This window comes from Pinus tabuliformis, chromosome 6 (assembly GCF_031772625.1).
Source record: "Pinus tabuliformis cultivar Carrire ecotype Pingquan chromosome 6, CPIR1, whole genome shotgun sequence".
Lineage (NCBI taxonomy): Eukaryota > Viridiplantae > Streptophyta > Pinopsida > Pinales > Pinaceae > Pinus > Pinus tabuliformis.
In genome coordinates, this window is record NC_142292.1 from 1,977,797,016 (window position 1) to 1,977,806,240 (window position 9,225).

The window sequence follows — 9,225 nt, forward strand, 5'->3', positions numbered from 1 at the left end:
GGGTATGCACAGCAAGAAGGAATAGATTTTGAAGAGACCTTTGCTCCTGTGGCAAGACTAGAGGCCATCCGAATGTTCCTTGCTCTCTCAAGCTTTCAAAACTTCAAGGTATTTCAAATGGACGTGAAATCAGCCTTTCTAAATGGAGACTTAGAAGAAGAAGTATATATTGAGCAGCCAGATGGGTTCATTCTTGGAAATGATCCAAACCTTGTATGCAGATTGAAAAAGGCACTCTATGGGCTCAAACAAGCTCCAAGGGCTTGGTACTATCGGTTGGACAAATATCTTCACCAACAAGGCTTTTCAAAAGGATCAGCAGATAGCAATCTCTATATAAAAGTTGAAAATAACAAATTGCTAATCCTTGTTGTTTATGTAGATGATATTATTTTTGGCAGCAATGAAGAGACCATGAGTCAAAACTTTGCCTTGGTTATGCAGAAAGAATTCGAAATGTCACTTCTTGGAGAATTGACATATTTTCTTGGATTGCAAATCCAACAAAATGAAGGAGGTATCTTCTTGTCTCAAACCAAATACCTCAAGCAGATCTTGAAGAAGTATGGCATGGAAGAGTCAAAGCCAGTATGTACACCCATGGTTACAGGATGCAGCCTCAGTGCAAATGATGAATCAGCAGCAGTTCACCAACCCACTTATAGATCCATGATTGGGAGTTTGCTTTATTTGACAGGTACTCGACCAGATATTACACATGCAGTAGGAATGGTTGGAAGATTTCAAGCCAACCCAAAGGAAACTCATCTTCAGGCAGTCAAAAGAATCTTCAAATATCTTCAAGGGACCCAAAACTATGGCTTATGGTATCCTAGAAATACTGATCTCACTCTTCATGCTTACACAGATGCAGAATGGGCTGGAAGTGTGGATGATAGGAAAAGCACAAGTGGAGGTGCTTTCTTCATGGGTTCCAGATTAGTATCTTGGTTCAGCAAGAAACAAAGTTCGATTGCCTTATCTACAGCTGAGGCAGAATATGTGGCTGCAGCATCTTGTTGCACACAACTTCTTTGGATGATGCAGACCTTGCAGGACTTTCAAATCACTTGCACTCCACCTGTCTCTATCTTATGTGATAATACAAGTGCAATCAGCATTTCAAAGAATCCTGTCATGCACTCAAAGACCAAGCACATACCAATCAAGTACCATTTTCTTCGGGAACAAGTGCTTGAGCAGAAGGTCAAGTTGGAGTATGTTCCTTCTAAGGAGCAAGTTGCTGATATTCTCACAAAACCACTGCCCAGGGAAACTTTTGAATATCTCAGACAAAAGCTGGGAGTAGTTGATGCTTCATCCTGTTGTTGAAGATTGTTTGTTCTACAGAAAAGTTGGTATACGCAGGTTACGGAAGGGATATGAGCGTATACACGCGGATTCATGTTGGGTAAGTCGCGTGTATGCTGGACGCTTGTTGCAGAAAGAATATCCGCGTACATACGCTGTTTTATACAGGATAAAACGCGTATATGAAGTTCTGAACAGCAAGGGAAAACTCTGAAGTTCTTAACAACAATAGGAATGTCAGAATTCTTCAGGCACAGTTTCAGGGAGTGCAACAGGCACAGGTTCAGGGGGAGCAGCTCAAAAGTCTCATAAAGCATTGTTGGTTTCAGGAGAAGGAGCTCAGAAAGAAATTCTGGTTGCTGATCTAACAAGATGTTTATCAGATGCTGCTGGTGTCTTTCCTAAGTCTTGATCTAGATCTGTTGTCTCTATGTCATGTATCTCTCTTGTCATATCTCTTTTATGGTGTCAAGGTCATGTAACGGCCTATGTTGGTTTCCCCACTATGCCTGGGATGAATGCTGTAATATAATTGGTTGTTTCTGATATGTCCCCTCTTGGTAGGGAGTATGGATGTATGTATTGAGTCTTTTGGTGATAGGAAGTTCCCTTATGGTGTATAAATCTTGGTTCTTGTTGAAGAACATCTTTTTCAGATCTGGCCTACTGTCAGGGGGAGCACGAGTCAGCACAGCCAAGCAGAGGTATCAGCATGTCCTCAGGGGGAGCACAGCCCTTTGCTCTTGATGTCAAAGGGGGAGAGTGACTTGGTGTGGTGGTTGCCATCAAGTCCAAAGGGGGAGATTGTTGGCATTATGATTCAAGTGTTGTCCTTGATGGCAACTCACTCAGAGGATGGTACAGGTGCTCAGAGGTTGGTACAAGTGATGGCATCTTAATCAGAAGACAGATCTCAGTACAGCATGTCAAGGAAGCTCATACACGCCGTTTCGTTAAGCCCAAGTCGCGTGTACACGCTAGTTCGATTCATAAAAAGCGCGTGTATGTGGAAAGGTTCCTTTGGTCCATGGTGGTTAGGCCTTGGAAGTTGTGCCTATGATTTCGGACCATTGTGTCTCGACGGGCGTGTCGATCCCTAGTTTTGAAGTTGATGGTATTGTGTTACTATGGTTTTGGCTCTTGGTATTGAGCTAGGCCTAAGACTATATAAGGAGAAGAAGATCATTAGGCAAAATCATCTTTCGACAAGGGCTTGAATATCTAAGAGTGAAAGAGATCTGATTTGCAGGTGCTGGGTTGCTTGATCTAAGCCAAGGAGAGATCACATTGGTTGATGGAAGACTAGATCTAAGGATAGATCGGGATCTAATGGTTTGAAATGCACTATCATGATATGGTTGATTATGCTTATTTCTAGATCTGCATATTGTCGCAATGCTATGTTCTGGGTCTAACTAATGTCTGGTACAGCTGCAAATTGAGAAAGTTTATTTTTAGATCTGTACGCAGGTTGGCTTCGGTAAAAGAGCGTGTATACGCGGGTTTGGCTCCTTGAAGTAGCGTATATCTTTTGAAGCTTGTTTTTGGGTTTACAGTGGGGTCTGACAGTTATTGCAGAGTTCTGTAGTCTGCTCTGTGTTCTGGTAACTGGTGATTGACAGGGTTCAGTGGTTCAGTGATTCAGAGTTTGGTTGTTTTATGCTTCAATGATCTGTTGTGGAAATTGAATGAATTGTGGTCTTCAGATTGTAATGTTGTGCTTCAGGAATATTCAAGTCTGAAAATGTATGAAAGGTGATACCTGAAGAAAAGAAGATTGTAGGTCAGCACCTACGTACTAGTATCTTGGCTAGTACAAGAACAAAGGGGGTTGGAGCTCCCTTCCAAGGAAGTTTGGAGAACGAGAGAAGGTTGTAGCCTTCTGCAGGTTGTAGCCTGCGTACTGGTATAAGACTGCACCAGTACAAAAGATTGTAAACTGAAGTTTCTTAAAGAAAGATAGAGATAACTTGCAGCAGGTGGTTTTCACCCACATTGGGTTTCCACCTTATATCTTGGTGTTCATGTGTGTGGCTTTTGATCCGTTCTGTTATACTGCATCTGCTTACTGTTAATGTGCTGAATAATGTCCTGATGAACTTAACTGAAGAATAAGCTAACTAAGTTATGAGTTTTCTGCTTATACGCTGTTTTATTTAGTCACAGTAGCGTGTACACGCTGTTTTACTTAACTGAAGTAGCGTATATGTTTCTGAGCATTGAAAAGGTTTGATTGATCTGATAATACTGATTCACCCCCCCTCTCAGTATTATTTCCAACAAGTCAGTCATAAATGGTACTTTTATCTCTTGACTAAATTCTGCTAGTATTCCTAAAGTGATATGCAGCTGAGTTCTTTATATGTTACTGTATGAATGTATGTATTACCATTTGGCACTTCTGTACGGTGGAGTCATTTATTTATGCTTGACATATGAATAACTAATTATGCGATATGATGTTCACAACTGTTCTTCCTAACTTCTTATGTAGAGTGGTTTATCTTTATTGATTTATATTATGATAATAGCTAAATGATCTTTATTACCAGCTGTTGTTTGAAATCTTTCTAGATCGCATAACAAAAGAAAACACCCCGGGTTAGCGTAGATTAGATGTATTGTTTTTCTTCATTAGATTACATTAGTATAGAGTTAGTTTAGCAGTTAGAATTAAGACTAGTTTAGAAAAACCTCTAAATCAATACCATCAAACTCTACACACACACGCACACCCTTCACATTGGGAAACTGGTCCCATTACCCCCAGTCGGACCCGCTACTCCAAACGGGCAAGGAGCCGCCAACCAGGTTCCGGACCGGGTGGGTATCCCCCTTGTTGTCGACCCGATTTCGTGCCCCTCAACAACCATGTAGTGACACCACTTATTATTTTACTTCATAATGGTTGCAGGTAAATTTTCTAAAAGCAAAGGGATGGGTGTGTTTGGAAATGATGCTTAAAACACAAATATCCCCATAGAGGTATGGTGGTATTATTTGCTGAAAAATGTGACTGAGGTGACCTTTATAAACTTAATTACTTTCTAGGTTTGGAGAAAGAATGAGTTTGTAGAGATTTGTATGCATGGATTGTTGTTTTTATAGATAGTGAGAAATATTGTTCAATTTACAATTATTTCAAACATATTTGTTTTAAAAAAACATTCTAATCACTTATTATCTAACTCCAGGTGTCAGATACACTATTTACATCAACGGATCTATAATTAAAACAAAATAGTGAATTGCTAAGTAATTTAGGAAACTTGTTTCATCGTTCTTTGAGTTTTCTTGCAAAGCTTTCAAGTCATTATTGAATGTATTTTGTTAGTGTCAATTTAGCTATATAAGGTTTCCTTATATAAGGTTTTTCATAATGGATTATTTTTACATATAGTTGAAGGTTATGGATATATTGTCCCAAATGCCCTAGGTGTAGAGGAACATAAGCTAACTCTTGATCTAGGTGAGAGAGTTGGTAAACTAGTTGAGCAATATGTTGAAGCGATGACAAAAGTAATTGAGTTTCTATTTGAACTTTAAATTTGTTAATGCATATTTTTTTTTGAATGAATGAATGAAAAGGAAATACTTTCTTGTAGACCTCAGTGTTATGGACTACATAATGAAGCTACAATAATTTTTAATGCTAATTCCATGTACTTTTTATAATAAGGTTAAACTTAAATTGGGCATGAAAACAAAAATTAGCATATATATTGAAGGGAATGGTTACTTACACATACTCTCCATCTTCTATTTAGTATCCAGGTTGATTTTTTTTTTTTTCATTTGGTCATTACATTTTAGAAATCAATTAATGCTAAGACACTAGTTATTATTACAATACAAGATAGTCAATTTTGGAAGATTTCCAAGGAAGACCCAGCTGCTTGTGCCATTATACTAAAGACTTCAATTGAACTTTTACATCTCTTGGCAACTTTTTTCAAACCTTTCATTCCTTTTCTCACAAGGTAGGTATTGAATTGTGGTGGATTTTTGAAATTTCCGGCTAGGTATTTGATGTATGATTTACCAATGCCATGAGGAGAGATAGATATTGGTGGTCCCCATGTAACTTTGACTATTTCAAGAATAGAGGGAAAACTGATGAGTCCTACAAGGTGATTGAACACTGGGTCTTAAATCATTTGAAAATAATAATAATTATATAAATGGTTTACACTCCTACATTGTTTTATCTTGGAGAAGGTGGATGAGAGAGGAATGTGATGGTTCTATACTGGTGACATAGGAATATTTTATCCTGATGGCTGCCTTGAGATCATTGACTGTAAAAAGGACCTAGTTAAGCTACAACATGGGGAATATGTCTCATTGGGAAACATATTTATTATTCTTACCAAAGTTTTTCAACTTTGTAAGTCGTCTAGTGTTTTTTTAGTTGCCACATCCCAAGACATTTTCTTTGTGCAAGTGGAAGCATCTCTGGAAGTGTGCCATTACTTGGAAAATATCATGTTACATGTATATCCAGTTCATAATTGTTGTCTGGGTATGTTATTTTCATCCCATCAAGACCTTGAAATTTGGGCTCAGAAACAAGGAATTGTTTACAATGATTTTTCTCACCTATGTTAGAAGAGTGAACAAATTAAAGAAGTTAAAATTTCAATTTTACAGGTGTGTTATGGTGTCCACCACTTTTACTTCGTTATACTTTTGTAGTAATATTAGCTCTAGTTTTTTCTATACTACTCATAATATTTTACAATTCATAATTTTTAGGCGCATGAAAAATGGTCTCTGATATAATAATTCAAGAGTTATTTTGTTAGGGAAAACAATAAAAGGTTGCATCGAAACATTTCATGAAAAAAGATGGAATTGTTTCTTTTAATGGAAATCTTGTTGACCAACTAATATAATATCACTTTATGTGCATCAAGAATGGAAATAATAAAAAATATATATTAAGACTAGTGGATTGATCATAAGAGAATATTAATTCCTATGGTTTGTGGAAAATATGGATATGTGTTAGGATCCATAGATATTGGGGTTGTCTTGGTTTTTGAAACAAATAATTTTCAGGATGTAAATGAATACTAAAGAATAAAATCAAGTGGGTACATTTGGCCTGATACATTTGAAGGGGGTGTAAATAACATAGTTTTAGAAACAATTCCAAAATGTCATTTGTTTAGCATCTATGACATTTTTTGTGGGTATGTGGAAATAGCATGCGAAAATGATACTATTGGATACAACTAGTTAAGGATTTACTTATTTTTATTTTTTTTCCTCATAAAGGAGAGGAAAGGCCAAGATGCAACCAATCAAGAATTATGTTAGTAGGAGGTTTAATTCCTTTAGACCCTAATCATCATGGCATATTGGGGCATGTTACCCACCCACATGTATGGGTAACCATGCAAGGAATTGTTTCTTTTATGATGCAATTTGCTAGCCAGTTATCATACATTATTTATTATATGTTGTCTTTTTCTTCTCATTTGTTTTCAGAAGTTATCTACGACCTGATATTTTTAGCATGTAACTTAGTTGACATGATTGTGCCTAAGATTTTCCCAAAGGTTGAATACTATGTTCTGAAGGTGTTATTTTCTATGGTGACATTTTATTTTCTTTGTTTATATAGGTATTTTGGTCACATAGTGGCCTCTATCACCTAACTAAAGAAAAATTGTTCGAGTTTCTTGCTTTTTTGGGGAAAAATGGCATTGACACTACTAATGTTGAGGTATATGTCACATAAATCCTTTATAATCTACTTTAGTTTATATTCCAATGTTCATCGTCTTTCATGTGTTATACTCTGCATTGTATTTGCTTTCATTTTCAAAAGAGGAACTCAATATTGATGATAAGAAGTAGGAATTGAAGAAAAAGAAGAACAATAACATGGAGCATAAATGCAGAAAGAGAGAGAGAAGAGAATTGGTCTAGCACTAATACAAAATGGCTAATTATTTACTAAAATAATGACTAAAATTTTCATATAAACGACCGTTTTTAAGTCGGCGACCAATAGTGGATAATTTATAGTATCTTATAACGTGACCAACTCTTAGTCATATTTAGCTTAGTCATTAATTGGTTGTCTCAAATTTATCATCTAGTAATAAATTTAGTCATTTCTTTAGTCATTAATTTCCATAATTAATGACCAAATACACAACAAAGTATACTACTATATGATCACCCAATAAAACCAATTAATGACCTAATAAATATGACCAAAATGTTGGTCATGCTATAAGATATTGTAAACTAACTAATAATAGTCATATACATGAAAAGTTTAGTTATCATTTGAAGCCAATTAATGACCAAAGAAATATGACTAAATTTTGGTTGTGTTATAAGATAATGTAAATTAGCTACTAGTAATCATTTATATGGAAAATTTAGTCGTCATTTGTAATAAAATTTTTATCATTTACAATAGTCATTTATATTTTTTTGGTAGTTTCATATTCATTATAAAAACAACTGATTTAGTAGTTTGTATTCATTTCATTTACTTTCATTAATAATCATTATAGCTGACTAATTTATTCATCGTATATTCATTTTATTTGTGCTTATATTTAATCAATATAAACTACTAATTTAGCAGTTTTAGATTGATTTTATGTGTTCATTATTAATCAACATAAATTAATTAATATGATTTTGTGACTAAATTAAAAAAATGCCATACAATATGCATGTTCAACTAATATGAAAATGAAAAGTTACATATGTTAATGACAATACTAAATAATATCAAGTACAACTATAAATAATTTCAACCACAAACTATATTATATGAAATGTAAAGTACTACAATATGAGTTTCCAACTTAATATTGGTTGGACTACAATTTACACATGACTCATATTGTTTCATCACTTCAAAACATTAACATTGTGTTGCAAAGGCATTGCAAGTGAATTCACAAACTCTAAAGACTTGACCATCAAGTCAAGATCTTGTATGAATATTGGCTTTAAGGGTATCACTAGACTAGTTCTCTTCTCTCTCTTTCCATATTCGTCACTCTAGTTTTATTGTTCTCCTCTTTCTTCAATTCTTGCTTCTTACCATCAATACTGAGTTCCCCTTTTGAAAATGAAAGAAGATACAATTCAAGGTATATAAGGCATGAAACACAATGAACAATAGAATATAAAATAAAGTAGACTATAAAGGATTTATACAACATATACCTCAACATCAGCAATTTCAATGCCATTTTTTCCCAGAAAAGAAGGAAACTCGAATGAGTTTTCTTTAGTTGGGTGATAGTAGCCACTATGTGGCCAGATGACCTGTATAAACAAAGCAAGTAAGATGCCACCATAGAAAAAAACACCTTAAGAACTTAATATTTAACCTTCAGGAACATATCAACATAAAGAAGTAACCATTTTCCTATATCCATTAGTTCTCCAATGAATATAATAAAATAACCCCCTCGACAAATTCCTTATAAAAATAACAATAAGTTGTTTAGACCCACTTACTTCTCCTAGAAGAATTAATAAAATATCTAAGGAAAATTAATTCAAAAATGTTCTTATGCAATCAAATCCATTAGACAATCCAAAAATGTTAAAATAATATAGTTACACACTTGAGTGTGAAGACGAAACCAAAAATCCAACCAAATAATGGATCCAATTCAAGGCATATTCATGTGATACCCCTGATACACACAAAATATTAATGAATCATTATGCAAGCTCAACGATTCAATGTAATAAAAATCCATACCCATTAAATTAAAATGTCACACGTCCTCCTTAAATCTCATGGGCTAAGTAATGGAAAGGTCAACCCACAACATATCAACCCACAACTCAAAGACACAACTCCATTCATGTGAACAACTATCACATGATGGATCCATGTGCCAAGAAATAAAAACAACTCCATAG